The sequence below is a fragment of the Equus przewalskii genome, chromosome 19 (genome assembly GCF_037783145.1).
Source record: "Equus przewalskii isolate Varuska chromosome 19, EquPr2, whole genome shotgun sequence".
NCBI lineage: Eukaryota > Metazoa > Chordata > Mammalia > Perissodactyla > Equidae > Equus > Equus przewalskii.
The window spans coordinates 5,433,769-5,455,686 of record NC_091849.1 but is presented as its reverse complement, the minus strand read 5'-3'; the positions used below and the strand labels follow the sequence as shown (position 1 = coordinate 5,455,686).

At 39.4% G+C, this 21,918-nt stretch overlaps 1 protein-coding gene across 6 annotated transcripts in view; it reads right to left on the bottom strand.

Moving 5' to 3' along the window:
• The window catches only part of CDYL (chromodomain Y like), a 243,142-nt gene that overhangs the window by 161,070 nt on the left and 60,154 nt on the right, over nt 1-21,918 (bottom strand). The window lies entirely within an intron of this gene.

Genomic DNA, 21,918 nt, shown 5'->3' with positions numbered 1-21,918 from the left:
AAGGGGCTATTTCATAATGATTTTAAAAGGTCAGGAGAATAGGACGCTATATCAATACTGTAATATACAAGCATCTAATAACAGAGCTTCAAAATACGTGAAACAAAAACAGAAGTAAAGAGAAAAATAGACAAACGCACTTTCATAGTTGGAGATTTTAACATATCTCTCAGTAATTGATAAAACTGAACAAGAAAACAGTACAGATACCAGAGATCTAAATAACATCAACCTTAACTTAGCTGATACTTGTGAAACACTCTACCAACAAACTGAATTATACAACCTTTTTAAGGGCACAAAGAACATTTGCCAATGTTCTATGGAACAGGGAGCTGGGCTATATGCTGGGCCATTATACACTGGGCCATAAAACAAGTCTAAATAGAGTCCAAGACTGAAATCTTGCAGAAAATGTTCGTTGACTACAATGGAATTAAAAAATCAAAACTAAAACATCAGGTAAAACCTCAAATATTTGAAAATTAAACTAATTCTAAACAACCCATGGGTCAAAGAAATTAGAAAACATTTTGAACTAGATTAAAATTAAAGTGCATCAAACTCTGCAGGATACCCTAAAGCACGGCTTGAGGGAAATTTACAGCATTAAATTTAAAACAAACAAAATTAACAAACAAAAATTAAATAGAAAACAAGAAAAGTCTTAAACCAATGACCTAAATTTCCACCTTACAAAACTAAGAAGAACAAGTGAAACCAAAAGTGGAAGATGAATAATAATAAAGAACAGAGACAATTATCTGCCAATAAATTCAATACTTTACATAAATTCCTTTAAAGACACAACACCAAAACTCAAGAAGAAATATAAAGTCTAAACAGCTTTGTATTTATTAAACATAGTGAATGCATAATCTAACTTATCACAAAAAAAATTTCAGTACCAGAGGGTTTCACTGACAAATTCTAGCTAACATTCATGGAAGAATCAAAACCAATTTCAGAAAACAACCAAGTTCAGAAAACAAAAGGAGGGCATGCTTCCTAACTCCATTTATGAGACCTGCATAACTCTGACGTGAGACAGACCCCTAAACCCATGAAATTAGAGACCCACAGATCTTATGAGCAGAGACACAACAATTCCTCAAGGCATTATAAGAAAAGGACCAAACATCCTCAGATCATTCATACTCAGATTAAAAGCATATCATATCTACTCTTAGATCCACTGTAATAAAACTACAGAACTATCAAGTGTAAGAAATCTTAACCAACCAGAAACTCACACAATCTACAGAGAAAAGAGGGGCAGATTTTTCATCAGCTACAAAACTAATAAAACTTAATAAACCAATAAAATTTATACCCAGCTAAAAAAGCTATTAAGAGTGACAATAATAATGAGACTATCTTTAGACACACCAAGAATTTACTATCCCAAATCCTTACTAAAATAATTATTAAAAGATGTAACTCAGTCTACTTCTAGATATATATTCAAGAAAATTCAAAGTATACGTCCACACAAAAACTTCTACATGAATGATCATTGAAGCATTATTCATACTAGAGAAAAAAGTAGAAACACCTCATTTATATATCAATTGATGAACAGATAATAAAAATGTGGTATAGCCACAAACTGGAATATTATACAGCCATAAAAAGAAATGATGTACTAATATATTCTACAATAAGGATGATCTGTGAAAACATTATGTTAAATTGTTAGCAGATTATGAAAGAAGTCAAACAAAAAAGACCACATTCTGCATGATTCTGTTTATATAAAATGTGCAGTATAGACAGATTCATAGAGACAAAAGGCAGATTAGTGGTGGCCAGGGGCGCAGGGGTGGGGATGGAGACGCAGACTGACAGCTAATGAGTGTAAGGCTTCTTTCTGAGGTGATGAAATGTTCTAAAATTACATAGTGGTAATGGTTGTACAACTTCATGAATATACTAAAAACCACTGAAGTGTACACTTTAAAAGCAGGAATTCTATAGTATCCGAAGTGGATTTTAAAAACAGGAATGCTACAGTATCTGAAGTATATCGTTTAAAAAAAGGAAATAAAGAGTAAGTTGTATTTCAGGAACAAAAGTCAGGCCACATGGAAGGGAAGGGATAAATGAAACAAGAATTCAATCAAATGTAATGTTAGAAAATTTAACCTGTGATTTAAAAAAAAAAACCTGTTGGTTTATTTTTAAAAAATATAATAAATACTAGAAAACAATCTTTCAATGAAGAATTAATAACAAGCTATGTCCTGAAGGAAGACAGACTTACCTATTCAACACATATCCCATTTTTGATATATTGAAAAGAACTTAAAAATGTGGATGAGCATAAAATGGGGAACGGATATATTCAAAAGGTAAAGAATGCTGACATCCTTGTCACATTTCAGAAGAAGAGAAATTACTGAGTAATTTGATTACTCAGGATAACAGTTAAACAGAATTTAAATGAATTAATGGCAACCACCAGGTCAAGACAAAGAATCTATAACCAGCAAAGGGATTAATAGCCAATCCATACATAAAAATCTCTCAAACCAACAGACAGCTGAAAAGAAAAAAACAAGCAAAGAAGGATGATAAACAGCAAACATTAGGAAGAGTGACAACAGCATCATGGTGGAGTGAGCTCTTCCCTCAGACTTTCCGCCTGAGAGACAACATAAAGGACGTTGATAAACCAAGAGAGGACATTCACAAAAGACATCTGAAAGACTCATCCAGCCACACGTCTGAAGGTGGAGATGCCAGACACCTGGGAGGAAGTGGAAGAAGGTAAGGGGATCTCCTCTCCCTCCCTGGCAGCAACTTATGGCACAGGACCATGCAGGGCTCTGAGTAAAGAAGGAGGAGGGGTGGCTCTCTGCAGGAATGCCTTTGCTTTCCCTCACAGCCCATGGAAAAGCTCCACAGAGAGGAGACTAAGCTATGGTGGGGGTGTCTTCATCAAGCCAGCACCCCAGGAGAGCAGATAATGAGGGCAGAGTGAGAATGCCCCTGAGATTACAGAGGCAAAAGAAAGCACACCCCTTGTGCAGTGTGCAAGAGCACCCACGCATACCTTAGGAAAGCAGCAGCTGTGAGTGGGCAATCACAGACAAGCCTTGTCAGCATAGATTCCAAAGGACAGGCACAGACGCCAGGAATCATGGTGGGCTCAGAACACACAGCTCCTGATCCGCCTGCCCCCGGCAGGTGAACTCTGAGACCAGATACTATCACTATGTGAAGCCACAAATCAATACCATCAAACAGTATGAAAAAATATATTAATACTCCAGACCAGAAGGAAAATACAAGCACACAGAAGTAAATCCTGAAGGCATAGAAATTTACAGTCTAAACAACAAAGAATTCACAATAGCTATCATAAAAAAACTCAACAAGTTACAAAATAATTCAATGAAATCAGGAACAAAATTAATGAACAGAGGGGATTCTTCACAAAAGAGACCGAGACTATAAAGAAAAGCGAACCAGAAATGTTGGAGATGAAAAACACAATGAATTAAGATAAAAATCTGAAGTCCTTGAATAACAGAGCTGATACTATAGAGGACAGAATTATCAATCTGGAGGACAGAAATACAGACATGCTACAGATGGAAGAGAAGAGGGTCCTAAGACCAAAAAGCAATGAAGAAATTATCCAAGAAATATTTGACTCAATTAGGAAATGCAACATAAGGATAATAGGTATTGAGGAGGGTGAAAAGAGGGAGAAAGGAGCAGAGAGTTTGTTCCTTGCAGGCTAGGAGAGAGTAGAATCATACATTCAAAATTCTGAAAGACAAAAACTTTGAGCCAAGAATACTCTATCCAGCAAAAATATCCTGCAGATATGATGGAGAGATAAAAACTTTCCAGATGAACAAAAGCTGAGGGAGTTCATTGCCACAACACTCCTCCCCCAGCTCACCACACACACACACACACACAAAAGGATCAAGAAGGCCCTCATACCTGAAAAGAAAAGAAAAAGGGTTTACAAAGTCTTGAGCAAGGAGATAAAACAGGTAGACAAAATCAGAAAATGGCAGCTATCAGAACAGGTTAGCAAACAATTATAACATTAAAGATGAATGACCAGGAAGACTGGCACAGATGTTAGCTCAGGGCCAATCTTTCTCACAAAAAAAAAGAAGATAAAGAGAAGGAAAACATCAAAAATAACTATAATCTTGTCACTTTAACCACAAATTCACAACACAAGATGGAATAAGGTGGCACAACAACTTAGAAGGGGAAGAGGAAAGGGATGGAATTGGTTTACACTAAGAAAATAAGAGGCTACCAGAAAATGGACAATCTCATCTACAAGATACCTTTATACAAACCTCATGGTAACCACTAAACAGATAATCAGAACAGACACACAAATGATAAAGAGAAAACGTAAAAAAACCATCACAGAGAACTACCAAACTGAACTGGAAGTCCGAAATACACCAGACGAGAAACAAGGGAAAGACAGAATAACCAGAAAACTAGTGATAAAATGGCAGCATTAAGCCCTCATATATCAATAATCACCCTAAATGTAAATGGACTGAACTCTCCAATCAAAAGACACAGAGTGGCAGGACGGATGAAAAAATAAGACGCAACAATATGCTGCCTCCAAGAAACGTAACTCAGCTCTAAAGACAAACACAGGCTCAGAGTGAAGGGATGGAAGACGACACGCCAAGCTAATGGCAAACAAAAGAAAACAGGCATTGCCATATGTATATCAGACAGAGCAGACTTCAAGATAAATCAGGTAAAGAGAAACAAAGAGGGAAGTATATAGTGACAAAAGGGACACTCCACCAAGAAGACATACCACTTATAAATATATATGCACCCAACACAGGAGCACCAAAGTACATAAAGCAACTATTAACAAACCTAAAAGGAGACATTAACACCACCACAATAATAATAGGGGACCATAACACCCAACTTACATCAATGGATTGATCAAGACAGAAATTTAACAAGGAAATAGTGGAATTAAATGAAAAACTACACCAGGTGGACTTAATAGATACCTATATGGAACACTCCATCCAAAAACAGCAGAATACATGTTCTGTATTCTGTATTCTGAATGCACATGGAACATTCTCAAGGATGGACCATATGTTGGGAAACAAGAGAAGTCTCAATAAATTTAAGAAGTTTGAAATCATATCAAGCATCTTTTCCAACCATAATGCTATGAAACTAGAAATCAACTACAAGAAAAAAGCTGGGGGCCGGCCCAGTGGTGCAGCGGTTAGGTGCATATGTTCCACTTCTTGGTGGCCTGGGGTTCACCGGTTCGGATCCCGGGTGCAGACATGACACCACCTGGCAAAAAGCCATGCTGTGGTAGGCATCCCACATATAAAGCAGAGGAAGACGGGCATGGATGTTAGCTCAGGGCCAGTCTTCCTCAGCAAAAAGAGGAGGATTGGCAGTAGTTAGCTCAGAGCTAATTGTCCTCAAAAAAAAAAAAATTTTTTAAGGAACAGAAATCCAAAGATTCTGCAAACTGAGAATAGAAAAAAAATATTAAGTTGGTTATCTCTCCTTGAAGTAACTATTAGAACACTGAATATGAAACAACTTTAACAATGTACATAAAATATCACACTGTGACTGGGAATGGTTTATCCCAGAAATGCAAGGATGGCTCAACATCACAAAACATATTAATATACTACATTAAAAAATTAAAAGGAAAGAGGGGATAAAATGACAATCTCTAATAAATGCAGAAAACACATTCAATACAATTCAATAACCATTCATGATTAAAAACTCCTCACAAGCTAGAAATAAAAAAGAACTTTAACCAGATTTTTTAAAAAAGATATCTAGCAAATATCTACAGTTTTTACTTAATAGTAAAATTTTATGGCACTTTTAGAATTAGAAATAAAACAGGAATGCTTGCTGTTGTAACTTACATTCAACATTGTACTAGATGATCACAGCCAATGTAAATAAAAGAAAAAGAAATAACAGTTATGAGTTTGAAAAGAAAAAAAATAACTATCCCTATTTGTACAAGATATGACTGTCTACACACAAATCTCAAAGTATCTACAAGTTTTCTAACAACAGGATAGTTCAACAAGGTTCCTAGATATAAAAATCAGACATAAATAGCCTTTGTATGCACAAGTATTAACCAATTAAAAATACAACTTTAAGGAGATTTCATTAACAAGAGCAACAAAATACTATAGTTTCTAGGAATAAATCCAAGAAAGGCTGTGCAAAACTTTTTTTAAAAGTTCCTAACAAAACATTACTGGGGCCAGCCTGGTGGTGTAGTGGTTGAGTTTGCACGCCCTGCTTCAGAGGCCTGGGGTTCGCAGGTTTGGATCCCAGGTGTGGACCTGCACACCGCTCATCAAGCCATGCTATGGTGGCGTCCCACATACCAAGTAGAGGAAGAATGGCACAGATGTTAGCTCAGGGCCAACCTTCCTCACCAAAAAAAACAAAAACAAAAACATTACTGAAGGACCAAAAGGTGAGAGGGGAGAGAGAGACAGACAGGGAGGAAGAGAGGGAGAGATATGAGTAAGGGAACACATGTCCCACCCCAAGGTTTTGGATCCAATTCCCTCTTGCCAACTTGAGCCAACCATTCTGGCTATTGCCCTTCCTCCCTCCCCTGAATAATTTCCACTTCCCATTAGCTCTTTCCCATCATCGCACAACACACTGCAATTTCTCCTATCTTAAAGCAAACAAACTCTGGAGCCTACCTCGCCCTCCTGGTTCCCTTTTCACAAAGCTGATCCTGAGAGCTGTCTATAATTATCACCTCCAATTCCTCCTTTCCCATTCTCTCATGAGCCCGTCCCAGGCTCTAGGCCCCAATACTCCACCAAAAAAGCTGCTGCCAAGTGGCCTCCATGCTGCCAAATCTAACAGGCAATTCTCAGTTCTCAGCAGCAGCACAGAACATAGTGATCATTCCCTCCCTGAAATTTTCTTCATTGGTTTCCAGGGCACCACTAGCTCGTTTCTCCTACTTTCCTGGCTACATCTTCTTCCCAGTCTCCTCTACTGTGTCTTTAACTCCCCCAAGCTCTACACTGTAAGAGTGCACCCAAGATCAATCTTCACATCTCTTCTCCACATACACTTGGTCCTTGGATGACTCCATTTTCTCATGGCTTTTAAAACCATGTATATACACTGATATCTCCCAAAATTATCTCCTGCCTAAGCATATGCCCTAAACTCTAAACTTCCATAGCCTGTTGCTGCTCAATACCTCCACCTGGATGTCTAAAAGGCATCTCAAACTTAACATGCCTAAAATCCAACTCCTATTTATCCACCCACCAGCCTTTCCCCTCAATAAAACCTGCCTCAAGCAGTAACATCCATCTGAATAAATGTCAAACCCATTCTTCTACTTAAGCCTAAAAACTGTAACTTCTTTCCATTTCTTCTCATTCCTTCACATTCAATATCTAAGCCACAAGCAAATCCTGCTTAGCTCTACCTTCAAAATATACCCCTGATGCAATCACTCCTCACTACTTCCATCATACCACCATCAGGGTCTCAAACTACCATTATCTTTGACTGAATTTTTCTGCCAGCTTCCAAATCTCTCTGCTTCCTTCCTGGTCCCCCTTCAGTTTATTCTCCATATAACATCATCCAGCATAACCTTTTAAAAATTTTAATTTGATTACATCATTCCTCCAATGGCTTCCCATCTTACTAAAAATAAACTCAAAGTATTTAGCCCACCTACAAAGGGCCTACAAACGGACCCCACTATCACGTGGCAGAAGACCACTGACCTCATCTACCATTCTCTCCCTCAGTCGCCAGGGACACCGGCCTCCTTGTTGCTGATCAAACTCACCAAGAGGCCAACCTTAGCAGGCATCCTGTGCTTTCAAGTCCCAAATGCCACCTTACGAATGAGGCTTTCACTGACAATTTACATAAAAATAACACACACCCCAAGCCACTAGCAATATGCTAATTAGCCTGCTGCCACCACTAGAATATAAGCTCCTGGGCAGGGACTTGATCTGATAGGTCCAGTGCTGTACCCCCAGTGCCACAGATTAATCCACGAATACAATGCAACAGCAATTCCAACCCCACACAGTTTCTTCTGTCATTCAACGAGATGATTCCAACATGTAAGTGGAAGAGCACAACACCAAGAAGAGCTGAGAAATTTTTCAGAAAAAGAGAATAAGATAAAGATAACTGGTAGAGCAAGTTTCCAAGACTTATTATAAAGCTATACTAATTACCACAGTGTGGTATGATCAGGAAGAGACAAACACCAATTGAACAAAAAAACAATGACCCACACATAAATGAAAACTTCATTTATGGCAGCCATGGCAAATAAATGGGGAAGTGATGGACTATTTAATAAATGGTGACAATGGATTATTCATATTTAAAAAAGAAATCAGATCCAACTTCATACCATACATAAAAACAAACTGTAGGTGGATTAAAGTTCATGCTGTAAGAAGCAAAACTTTTAGATGATGAAAAAAGACAACGATCTTGGGGTAGGATTTCCTAAACAAGAAAAAAAATGAGGAAAGTAAATCTGACATTAAAATGTAAAATTTCATTAATTTAGCAGGTAAAATATATAAGTATATTACAGATTTAAAAATTTTTAATGAACAAAGACACAACACAGATGAGAAAATATTTGCAAGATATAACAAAGATTAGCCCTCGTTACATATAAGTCCAACAAATCAACAAGAAAAAGGCAAAAGAAAAATGGACCAATGAAATTAAAAAGGTTTTTACATAAAATTCTACAATTCCTTCATGTTATTTTCTGTCTGTTAAACAGTATGATATAATGCTATTTTTATGAAATAACTTATCTGTAGAGTACATCATTCTTCTATCTGCATTTATGCATAGAGATGTCTGGAATGATGGTACTCCATGGTTCATGGTAGTTCATCCGGGGTGGGAGAGAATGGGCTAAGTTTTCTTTCTTCTTTGACTTCCATCTTCTCAACAAACATACACAGGGCCTTTACATACAAACCACAAGTAAGGTGACGAGACTATATAAAGTCTGGAAATTCAAAGGATCTGCCTGCCAAGTGAATGTCAGCTACTTCAAGGAGTGCCCTTAAAAGGCCAAACTCTTATTTCAAAGAGGCTGCTGACAACACAAAGCATTCTCGGAACCTTCTCCTATTTGAAGACTGCCCTCAGACAAAGTCTTCTGAATATCCTCCAAGGTGCCAAATCTTCACTCCTTAAGGGAGAAAAGAATTTTGAAACGAACTAAAGTAATTCAGAACTATAAGTCTAGTGAGCCTAGTTGACAATATTGTTGTAAATCAAAAGTGGTTTCTCCCAGACAAAATGAAGTGTCCTAATAAAGAAATCCATCACTAAGGCCCCAGGTTTGTTCCCTCTGCATCTCACTGATTCTCAAACTTCCTACTCTTTTTGACCCTACGGAATCAGTTACACGATAGACAATGCTATTTGGTGACAAAAATCACATGCTGATTTATTTGACATTGGTGCTTTCTTGGTTCTTAGGAATGTTAATACCTGCCACTGTGCATGTCTTTTAATGTTTGTACTTGACAGGTCTTTCCCTTTAATGTATTCTCCAAACATGTTATTTTGTTCTTCCTTTTAAAAAAAAATCATAGTAAATGTCAAATCACCATTGTTTCCATTCATCTTTGTATAAACTTTCAAAGTCTCTTGCAAAGTGAGCACATGCTTATTTTCTTTGGACAAACTTTTGTACAAATGGAACCTCTGATCTTTTCTGTTTTCATCAGCATTTTGTGCTTCACTATAGACACGTATTTAACTTAAAATCTCTGATGACAGTCAAAAATTGCTATCCAATGATGCATTAAGTCCATTCTCTTTGCAAATTTGCTTAATCTCCTACAAAGCTTATTCATTTTCTACTCTAAAATTAGTCACTCATTTTTAGGTCCATACAAAACATTTCTGTGCTGTTGCGCACCGGAAACCTACAGGCTACCTTTGAAACTACAGGCAATCAATTGAGCTTTCCTACTCTGCTTCCACAAGCTACACTAAAAATGCCATTGCTTTAGTCACATCTGCTCTACATTCTGCTTAATGACCCCAAGTATGGTGACCATGGAAGAAAAGGCAGATTAAGATACTGATTAGGATCCTGTGTGTTTTTTATAATAGAACTACCATCATCTGTTAACTTACACTGGAGTTTAAGAAACCCTTATAACTCTAGTCATCAAAGCAAGAAAAATTAGTGGGTTGTTCTGATCCGAATGATAGCTTGTGTCTTACAGAACAATAACATCTCCACCACCTTAAATTAAACCCTAATCCAGAGGCAAAGCTTCCTGAACTCCGAGAAGCCTTTACGCAAAAGGTCATTTACATAGACTTCAGTATAGTATTAAGTCACGTTATTGTTAATTGCTCCTTAAAACTGATTAAGTTAAATTAACCTAAGCAATCTTCACCTTTAAAAGATTTCATCAGTATCATATTATTTATAAACTCTCTTCAAGAAACCTTGCAAATACCGCTTTTAACAAGTACATAAATCATTTAAGGATGCTTACTACATAGCTTCTTGCTAACATATAGCCAAAATAGAAAACAGGGAGAAAAGTAAATCTTTCTATACGTTTGTTGCTCTCTTGTATCAGTATTAATGACTTACACAAAATAGACAGACAAAAACCTGACTGGATGACATGTCCTAAATTGATGATAATGCACAGCAGGAGTGAGAGACCCATTTTCACTAGGGACAAACAACCTACAGGGAAAACAGGAGGGAGAGGGGCAAGTGCAAGAGAAGCTTAGTTCAGTTTGAAAGTTGATTTCTTTTAGAAAGACAGAAGGATTCTACCGTTCACCTGTTATTTCCTAAGGAACAGGAAACTAAACTGTTCTGAATAGTTCAATTCCACATTACATGATGGCGTGCAGTGGGAGTAGGGCTCTAGGGGGTGGAGTGAGAGCAGTAACAAAGCAAAGAGCAAGCAGAAGGAAAAGACAGCAACACTCAATCTCATTTCCCTTGACCCAGAGTTAGAAAAGGCCAAAAAGGTAAGAAAGCTAGAGAAAACAAAAAAAGTAATTTGGGCAAAACTCTTTGTCTAATAATTGATCCTACAACAATTTTCACAGACAGGAGCTTCTGATATACAGCTCCCTGTAAAGGCTGATAGGCCACTGCATATGGCTCCAAAGCCACTCCTTCTCCTTAGGTTGCGGGTTCTTTACTTAGAAATCACTGGAGTTCCTGCCCACAGGGACTGAGACAGAGGCCTGGAGGTGGCAGGCTTGCCGGGAATGGGGAACCAGAAATGTAGCTGGTTCAACAGTAAAGACTGTCGGGAGTGCCTATTGTGAGCACAGCCAGACGTGTCCCCTGGATCCTTCCTTTACCCGGGATTCAACTAGGAGAAGCACAACTGACAAGCAAAGGAGCTTCTGATGAAGCAGCACCGCCTCACCACTCCTGCAACAAAGGAGAAGCAGGCCTTCACTTCTGCTCGGGCCCCACGGGGCCGCAGACAACACCAAGGGCTGTAGCTGACCTCCCATCACCTGCAGGATGGTACCCCACGGAAGGCGGTTCTACCTGATGCAACGGAAGATGTGGCGACACCCCTCCTCCAGGAAAGCAGAGCAGATGGGCAGCTGTGTTCCTAACAGGTGGGTGTGGGAAGGGAGTTGGCTGTTAGCACGGCAGAGGGACTCCAGAGAAACACGGGACACACTTTTGAGTAGCAGAAGGAGGTGGTAAAGCATAGGAAGGATGGGACTTTCCACTTTACTTTTAATTCCCACCCCAATCACCCGGGAGCGTGAGGGGCTCAGGAACACTCCTGAGGCCTACTGCCTTAGGGGGGAAACAAGAGTTCTTAGACGCCCCCCACTTAGGGCCTAGGCCACATCCTTATTTGTTCCCCGTTCCCTTCTCAAACTCTCAGGGGAGCACTCTTCTGCAAGGGGAGACTCGTTCCACTATAGAAAAAGCTTTCTGAACAGTTCACCAAATGCCAAGACACATCCCTCGACTGCAACAGGATTCAGCCAAGACAAGGACCCTCCAGTGTGAACTTTCCTTTCGGTGGGATTATGTCTATGAGAGACTCGAATGTTAGAACGAACAATCCTGCCCCCCACCCCCACTGCGTGGTTCTGGTCTTCTTCTCCCCCAGGCCATCTTTTTGACAAAGGTAGGGGAGCCGCGCTGCTGTAAAGGTGCCCACTCATGACCACAATCTCTGCAGATTTTGATAGGGTTTCTGGGCAAGGTGAATGTGTCTGGTCTTGACACTTAACTTCTTTCTGCCAAGGTGTAGAGGTGACTTTGACAAGATCTCACATCCATGACCTTTTAAACTCATTCTACATACTCATTTTTAAGTAAGTAGTCCCAACTTGGAGCGACTTAGGAAGGATTGTTTCCCCCAGGAATACACTTACTTAGATAGGTATCTATCACTTTAATCAAGACATGCTCAAAAAGCTCATTTATGAGCTAAAGCAAGTGGTGTTGAACGATGGCATATAAAATAATTTTGGAGGAAATTTTACTCATCTGTATACTCTGAAGGAAGAGCACTACAAATCACATTCTAGTTAGCACCCCCCACACACACCTCTCTCCCTCAAGTCTTTAAAATAAGAATGAAATAATCACTTACCTCTTACTCATCTGCATACAAAAGGGAAGTCAGAGGACCAAAACAGGGGAGCTGTTGCGCCCGCCGAGAGTTGGAGAGGTAGCTGAACTTCCCCTCAAGTGTCTGAGGCATAAGACAGGCAGACGACTTCTCTGTGGACCACACAGAATAAAGCAAGGAAGCAAAAGCAGGCAGTCAGAGCCCAACTTCCCAGGCCAGAGCTTCTACCACGGCAACAAAGAAGTCAGAGGACCAAAACAGGGGAGCTGTTGCGCCCGCCGAGAGTTGGAGAGGTAGCTGAACTTCCCCTCAAGTGTCTGAGGCATAAGACAGGCAGACGACTTCTCTGTGGACCGCACAGAATAAAGCAAGGAAGCAAAAGCAGGCAGTCAGAGGCCAACTTCCCAGGCCAGAGCTTCTACCACGGCAAGAAGCCAAGTACAGAAGCCCGGGTCAAGAGTCAAAACAGGATGAGTGAAACCTCAACTCAAAGGGGATCTGGCAGATGGACGAAAATCAAGTTGGAGGCACCAGAGCTGGACATGGAGACAAGAAAACTCAAAACTTCAGGAGGGAGAGGAGATGAAGGATGGAGACTCCCTGGAAGATAGAAATTTTCTGAGGCCTCTGGCCTGGCTCAGGGGTAGAGAGGAGTTATGAAGCAGACAGGCCCCCATTCCAACAGACCTACAAATGCTCCCATCACTGACTCCAAGGAGCAGCACACTCGCTCTTTCCAGCAGGGACTCAGCAGGCTGGCTTGAGAGAAAAACAGCTAGTGCACCTTCTCTTCAACACCCAACATTATGACGATGTTAGATAGAAAATAAACACCTTTAAACGTCAATGGTAAAAACTACTAAACAAGACTTAAACTAAAACAAGAATTAAAAAAACTTTTTTGATTATTTGATTCAAATATTTTCACTTAGATTTCACAAAATCAGCTAATACTTCCTTTACCTAGCCTCATCATGGAAGATAACACAGTAAGTCTCTGCTCTTAAACCAGGGTGCACATACAAGGCAGGAGATAAGAGCTGTAAGGAGACATTAACTCTTGGCTCATCTTCTGGAAACATCAAGCTGACCCAAAGATTTATGCAGAAGAGTTAACTGGTAAGTACTTTGAAAAGATTTAATATCAAACCAAAAAATATTCCATGGAGTACAATGTTAACTTCACAAAGGTTTTAGGATAACATTAGAATTCAAAATCAGGCCAGGCTTGCAGCAGGCCGCTCAGTTCCCAGTCCCACCTCCAACTCCTTATGAGAATACCTGCTCTCTTTCTTCTGCTGTTAGGAATACTTGAGTGGAAATTCTGGAAAGCATGCCATAAAAGTAAACTTAATTTTGTCACTTAAATGCCCCACATGTTTAAAAAGTATCTTCGACAGCTCTTCTTAATGTACGCCTTTTCGTCGACACGCCCTTCATGTGCTCTATGGGGCTCAGGAGCTCATCGCCCACCACCTGGATGTGCTTCACCCTCTTCAGCTAATTTCACGAGCGAACTTATTAATGTCAACTCACCTGGGCTGGGCAGCACCTTTGCCTTTACCAAAACTTGTTTCTAACAGCCTAAGGAAGCTAGTTAAGTCCAAGCATATCATGCCTAATATACAGGTAAACAGTTTACAAGAGAGACCCAGAGTTGTTCAATGTGTATGGAGTGTGATACCTTTTTACAAGGCAAGAAGACTCTTTTTTTGGTCCTGATTCTCACATATTCTAAATAGCTGAGGCTTCCAGATTAGTTACATATAAAAATCAATTACATATACATATACAAAATACATATAAAAATTAGTTACATACATAAAATAAGAAATGCTTCTGTATGCAACTGAAATTATGAAATCCTAAACAGTAATCTACTGATGAAAAACGGGTACATTTTAACCAAAGATATTCATGATGTGCAATCAACATTGTAGGGCTTGATCAACAAACAATAGGAAACTACCAATCTCTTGAAAATGTCACATGGCAGAGCCCATTACATAAACGGAGCTAAGACAAAGGGGGAAGACATTTTCTAAATATACAGAGGCTAACATTTCCAACCAGAAAACACTACTGTTAGACAACCGCGCCCCCCCCTTGCCAGTTTTCACCAATGCTAAATATAAATACTGTGGCCAACATTTCAAGGACCTCTTTCTAGGACCATAATTTTCCCCCAAATTGTTTGTATCAAATTTAGAACTAATTTTCCTCCAAAACACCAGGCAGAGTTTTTTCAAACAAAATACCTTAATGCACAATTCTCACATATATGGTATAATTTCAAACAATATAACTCCAGTCATTATAATATTTGTGTTTTAGCTCAGTCAGCAGTTACTGGCTGGTCACCAGGTTCATATCCTCAGATTAGTCACTGCAATACACCAAAAAATAAACACGTAGCCAACCATTCCAGAAGAAAATATATATGATATTATTTAATACCCAGAAAAAGGAAAGCATAAGCAAGTGCAAGTAAGTAATTAACAGTGCAAAACAAAAAGTAAACTAGCCACAGAGAACGTGAAGGGGAAGATTCCTGCTAGCAGTGAACTCTGATGAGTCCTGATGAGGACTGACACTGTGGCTGGCAAGGTGGGGAATCCACCACTTATTGGAAAAATGGCAACACAAAGGTACAGGTGAAGGGACGGGCTGTGTAGGTATGGACAAAGTAAGCCAACGACTGTGGTTGCACTAGCTCAGACCAACTGAACAGGCCAACCACAAGTAAAGAAAAGTTAGAGAAGACATGCTTACACATTAAGGCAGGCAAAACAAAGATGAACATCGTGCTTTAGAAGCATTTTCTTTGTAACTACTATATCCATTTTCATAAACAGTCCTCTTGAAATCTAGTTTATCCTTTATTTGCATTTTCAACATCATTAGGTAAATCTCAAGTGTTGGCTCAAGACCTCAAACCTGTTCATGGTACCACAAACTCCAAATCAATTAGGTCTCTTCAGATTCTGGCAAAAAAGCGAACAAAGTTCCAAAGGGTACTGTCACTACAAACTAATTTGTTCTATATTATAAATATAATTCTTAATATTTTATTGGGCTTGCAGGAAGCGAGGAAAATATCCAAGTGTCCCAGTAACCTCGCTCAATCCAACCATAAAGAATGATGCAATCATAAACATAGACAAACACCAAAGACTTAAGAAAGCAAGCCACAGTTTGAGGCCGGGAGGCCATGGGGGGGGGGGGGGGGGGGAGGGGGCGGACCCAGAATATTTGGAAGTAAAAATATAATCATTGAAAATTTTTTTTTTTTTGAGGAAGATCAGCCCTGAGCTAACTACTGCCAGTCCTCCTCTTTTTGCTGAGGAAGCCTGGCCCTGAGCTAACATCTGTGCCCATCTTCCTCTACTTTATACGTGGGATGCCTACCACAGCATGGCGTGCCAAGCGGTGCCATGTCTGCACCCAGGATCTGAACCAGTGAACCCCGGGCTGCCAAGAAGTGGAATGTGCAAATTTAACTGCTGTGCCACCAGGCTGGCCCCTAATCGTTGAAATTTAAAACTCAATGGATGAGCTAAGCAGCAAATTAGACACAGCTCATTAGAGAACTAGAAGTTAGATCCAAGGAAACACCCAGAATGCAAACAGAACCAATGAGATGGAAATGAGAGCGTGAGAGACAGGGAGAAAATGAGAAGATCTAATAAATGTCTACTTGGAATTCCAGAAGAAGAGTACAGAAGAGCAGCAGTATTTGATGATAAAATGGCCAACAAGTTTTTAGAACTAATGAGGCACAAATCCACTAAAGAGGCACAACATACACCAAGCTTATTAATAAAAAGAAAGTCACACAGAGATACATGTAATAAAACCAGCAAACACCAAAGTCAAAGAGAGGATCCCAAAAGCAACCAGAGACAGGAGACAGACTTCCCGTAAAATAACTGCCTCTAGACTGACAACAACCTCCTCAAGAATAATGGAGAAGCCAGAAGACAATGGAACACCTTCAAAATCCTGAAAGAAAACAACCAATTAACTGGTCTCATCTAGAATCAAGTCCAATTTTCAAAAATGAGGGCAAAAGAAAGACATTTCCAGATAATCAAAAAACTAGAGACTTTCTACCAACAACCCTTCATTAAAGAACTCTCTAAAGGATATTTTTGAGAAAGAAAAAAATAATCCCAGAAAGATGTTCTGAGATATAAGACTGATGATCAAAGACACTGGTAAAGATATAAGTAAATCTAAACAAGCATTGTCTGCATGCAATAATAATGTTCTGTTTTATGAGGTTTTTTTCATGGATAATAATAAACACTGGAAAATAACAGCATGTAAGTTCAGGCGTAGATCAGAGTTAAAGGATTCTAAAATCTTTGTATTGTTAGAAGTGGAGCTAAAATATTAACTTAAGACTATGTATGCATAACTTCAAGAACGGCCACTTAAAGACTGGAAATGGCACACAACTTCCAAACCTAATCAGTGAGGTTTTAATGTGGCTTTACTGTAGGCTCTGGCTGGAACGGAGCTGAGTTTGGCAAAAATAACATTCAAGTAGTCAACGAAGGGCAGCGAAAGTCAAGTCTTAGCTCAGAGGTCTCAAGACCACTTTTAATTCTTGTTTTGGGTCACAGATCCCTTTCAGAAACAGATGAAAGCTGTTGATCCTCTCCAAGAGAAAAATGCTCGTGCACTTGTACAAATTTTCATACAAATGTTAAGACCTTTCCTAGACTCCCCAGAGAACATGGACTCCTGAGGCCACACGCAGCTTAAAAAGCTGAAGAGAATTAAGTTTGCGTAAGAAACAGCCAAGGTGGAAGTTCTCCCCATCCTAGAGTTGAAACCACATATGCATATGAGGAACTAAGTGTAAAAGGAACAGCACAGGGCATAATATTTGGGGGAGGCAGAACCGGCAGGTAAGGGGTCAAGACTGCGAGTCATTCCTATAATTTACTCTCTCATTAAAGTGTAATACAACTTTTGCCATGTTTGAACTGTGGGAAATAATGATCAGAAAAAAATTCCTAGTTCTAAAACTTGTAAGCACCAATCTTACAATCTGGGGGACAAGTACACCACACAAGGAAGACAGAAAATAGAAATTACAACACTTTCAGCTAACTACCTAGTGTTTGGAATGCTCCCTTCCTGGAATGACTCAGTAACTGGCAATGGTCAAAGAGCCTGCAAAAAGGATAGTCTGCTCGGTCCACCTGGAACTCCTCTTCTGTAAAGGCAGAGCCCAACCCTTCCCCAACTCAACCTGTGGTCTCAGTGTCAGAAACACAAACCAGTGCAATCCAGAGCCTTCTAAATCTACTTGCATTCCAGAAAGAAGCTTTCTGAAACAAAGATTCCTGTCTTCACCCAAACACTGAAAACTACAATCTCATGGTTTGGGCCCAAGAATCTGTATTTTAAAGGGACTCCAGATAATGCTGTTACACCTACAATCACACAGAATGTAAAAACTACTACTCCTTATTCACAAAAATTTGACTCATACTGGCTTTATGCATCACAGATATTCAAAACTGTGAATCAGAACAATGTAAATAAACTATTTCTTATATACCATGAACACAGGTTCAATGGTTAAAATTCTGATGGAGCAATGAAGAAAAACTCAGTGATTCTTAGGCATCACAGCAAGAACAGAAAAAGACTTACTCTAGCACACACAAACTGAAAGCAAATTCAAAGGGAAAACACATGAGATGTCTCCATACTATTGTTTTTTAGGCAAATGAATAAATATTCTCAGCCATTCACATTTAAGATAGTGTGTTCATTTTCAAAATATACACACATTTGATTTCACTACTCCACAATCAACTTCAGAAGTCAAAGCTCTCTTTTTCTTATCTTGGTGAGCTCAGTCTTTCAAGAGCCAGCTACACCACACACAACAGATGCTGGTTTATCTTGATCAACATCCATGGAAGGTCTCCTGATCCCTGTAACTTCCATTTGAACTACACCTACAGATTTTACTTATAACTACTTTTGGTCAATGTACAGAAAAGTCTTGTGGTACACAGCAGAAAGGAACAATCTTATCCCAAAGTAAGGAGAAAGATTCAAAAGACTTACCTTTCCCCCAAATCCTGATTATCCTTGCAAACTAATCAACTTTAAGACATTTTTCATAAGCCAGGTACAAGTTCATTCTTAAAAGCTTACTTCCATTTTTTATTGACTGAAACATGCATGCATTAGATAAATATTTTCTCAGAAGGCCAAGACTAGATCACTGAGATCTTAATAAAATTTAAATTAGCTATTACAGTAGTTCTTGAGGGGAAAACCCCATGTCCACAGAGAAAAAAAGGAACTACTAAGATACACAAATAAGGAGAATGCATTTTACAGTGTACAGTCCTTATTCGGTCCCATGTGAACAAAGTCGTATGGTGGTTATTGACCACTGCATAAATTCAAGTCCTCTTGATCTCACCTTTTTCTTTGGTGGGATTATCAGTTTACCTGACACTTTGAAATCTCAAAGGAAAACAAGTTTGGTTTGGGGGTTTGAGAGTTGAGTGTGCAGTCTTTTTTATCTTTAATTAAGAATGGAAGAAGATAAAGATGTTTCCTAGAATAACACATACTCACTTAACAACACCTGATACAGCATTTTACCAAGCATGAATTGCTTTTACATGCTAACGTCACTTAGCTTCACATCTCTCTGAAGTAGTTACTATCATTCCCATTTTACTGATGAGAAAGTTCAGATGAGACAGTTACTTAGAAAGACACACAGCTACTCCCTTTGCTCCGCAGAAGGGAGAGTGGGACCCAGAACTCCCGGCTCTAAGGCTAGAGCTGGATTGGAGCTGGAAGGCCTTGAATCCCGCCACACTTCACCCTCCACGTGCCCCACCCCAGTGTGCACCGCAGCTCCAGAGCAGCTGACCATCTAAAGCAGAGGTTAGCAAACTAAGACCTGCAGGCCAAAGCCAGCCCAGTGCCTGTTTTTGGAGAAGCCATGGGCTAAGAATAATTTTTGCATTTTTAAGTGACTGAAAAAAAACAAAAACAAAAGAATATTTCACGACATGTAAAAACTACATGAAATTTGAATTTTACTGTCCATAAACAGTTTTATTGGAACGTAGCACTCACTCATTTAGGTGCCGTCTATGGTACAGCAGAGTTGAGTCGATGCAACAGAGACTGCCTGGCCGGCAAGGTCTAAAATAGTAACTATCTGGCCCTTTACATAAAGTTTGTGGACCCCTGATCTAAAAGATGCTGTCTTCTGTGAAAGCTATTAAGTTCTGAGCTTGGATGCATCAAAAATCTGTCTTTCCTGATCCTAGCTGCTGGAGATGCAGAGAGCAATTATTCTATCCTTCAACTAAGAGTAACTCTTCCAATTTTGGAAGGCTGATGCTCCACCCCGTCTGGTCTAGGCTCTGTGTTCCCTTATCTTTCACTCACAAGGCATAGTTACAATAACCATTTACATATGTACTAAGGACCTATTACCATATAGCAGGCACCATGCTAAGTGTTGGAGATCTCATTTCTTTTTAGATGAGAAAACCAAGAGTTACCTGATGGTAACTCACCCAAGTTCACATAGTTACTGCAGAATTGTGCTCTTACCATACATACCCCATTACTTCAAAAAGCAAAACTTTAAACTTCCTCTTTTGTCAATATATCCCTCTAGAATTGTGATGTTTGAGGCCAAACGTGAAACTTCTTTTTCAATTTAGGCAGAACTGGACAAAATAAGGCAACTAATGTCCCGTGACCTGGCTACTAAAGTACCTTAGTGTTCTCCCCCCGACCCCGCCGGGTCAAACAGCTTGTCTGACTGTGCTGTCCATTTGCAAGGGCATATCATTTCTGCCTCACAAATAATACTGCCTTGATTAAAACAATACAATTCTCTATCTTCAGAAACAAAACCAAGCCTCAGGGAGGCAGGCCAGATGAGTTAAAATACAGTAATAACCATCAGTGAGTGCTCACTATGGGAATTGTGGGGTATGCTCTACGTATTTTTTCATTTAAACTTGACAGCTCTATGGGGTAAGCATTGATCCCAGTTTTACAGACGAGGAAACTTAGCTTTCAAGGTTAATTTACCCAAGGTGATAGGGTTGGAATTCAATAACTCGGTTTTCTGAATTCGAATCCAGGCTCTCAACCACTATGCTCAACTTTCAAACATCAACTTTCAATCATAACATAGTCATAGTGTTGCCTACAAATAAAGGAGAAGTTAGAAAACTTACCCTGAAAGATACTGACCACCATATTATTTACTATCACCTTAACCATACTCCTCTAAAACACTTTTTTCAAAACTGAAAACCCAGAATCAAAGGTTCAATTGTGCAAGTGTACTATTTCTTTGCAATGTACTTCTTTCGTCCCCAATAGATGCTCTCTGAGGGCATGAACCATTCTCATGTCTCATACCTCCCTATGGAACCTCCACAGAGCAGGCATTCACTACACATGCTGAATAAACACAAACTTTGTACAAAATGTGACTTATAAATTAATTATGCCAGGAAAGTAGGGTAGAAAGCCTGAAGCTATAGAATAAGTAAAGAACGAACTAAATTTAGTTCATAATGCACTAGTAGTAAATGTATTGTTTTCAGGACCATTTTTATACACATAAGATACAACTTATGTATAAAGTGCTACTGTCACCCAAACACTAGTGGAATGAGTTAACTGATTACGTATTTATAATCACAAAAATGAAGAGTGAATACTCAAGCCTAAACTATCAAAGAATAATCTAATGTAGATACCAAAACTCCTCATAGCCTCATACTACGTACTTTCCCAACGGTATGCCTAAGCCTGGAAGACCAGCATCTTAGTCTCTACTTCAGGGCCTTCCCCATACAGAACACTTTCCTTCCTAAAACGGAAGCCTCTAGAGAACTGGGAGGTTTTCTCCCCTTGCATACCCAAATGACCCAAGATAGTATCTTGAACACAGCAGGACATAGCTAATGTGTAAAATGTTTGAATACAATGGAACATTTTCAATGCCAGCTGAAGTACACTGACCACACACAATGTAAGAGGCAGCAATAACCTTACCATTAATTCTACAGAAGGCAGCCTCCTCCCGAGAACTTCTGCAAACATTTGCTTTTAAAAAGCAACAAAAAGTTGCTAGAAGGCTATCATTATTGGCAATGGAGCTCCATTCCGTGCTCAACAGCAATACACCCAGAAGAGAAGACCAGAAGGCTCACAAGGGCCAAGGGGC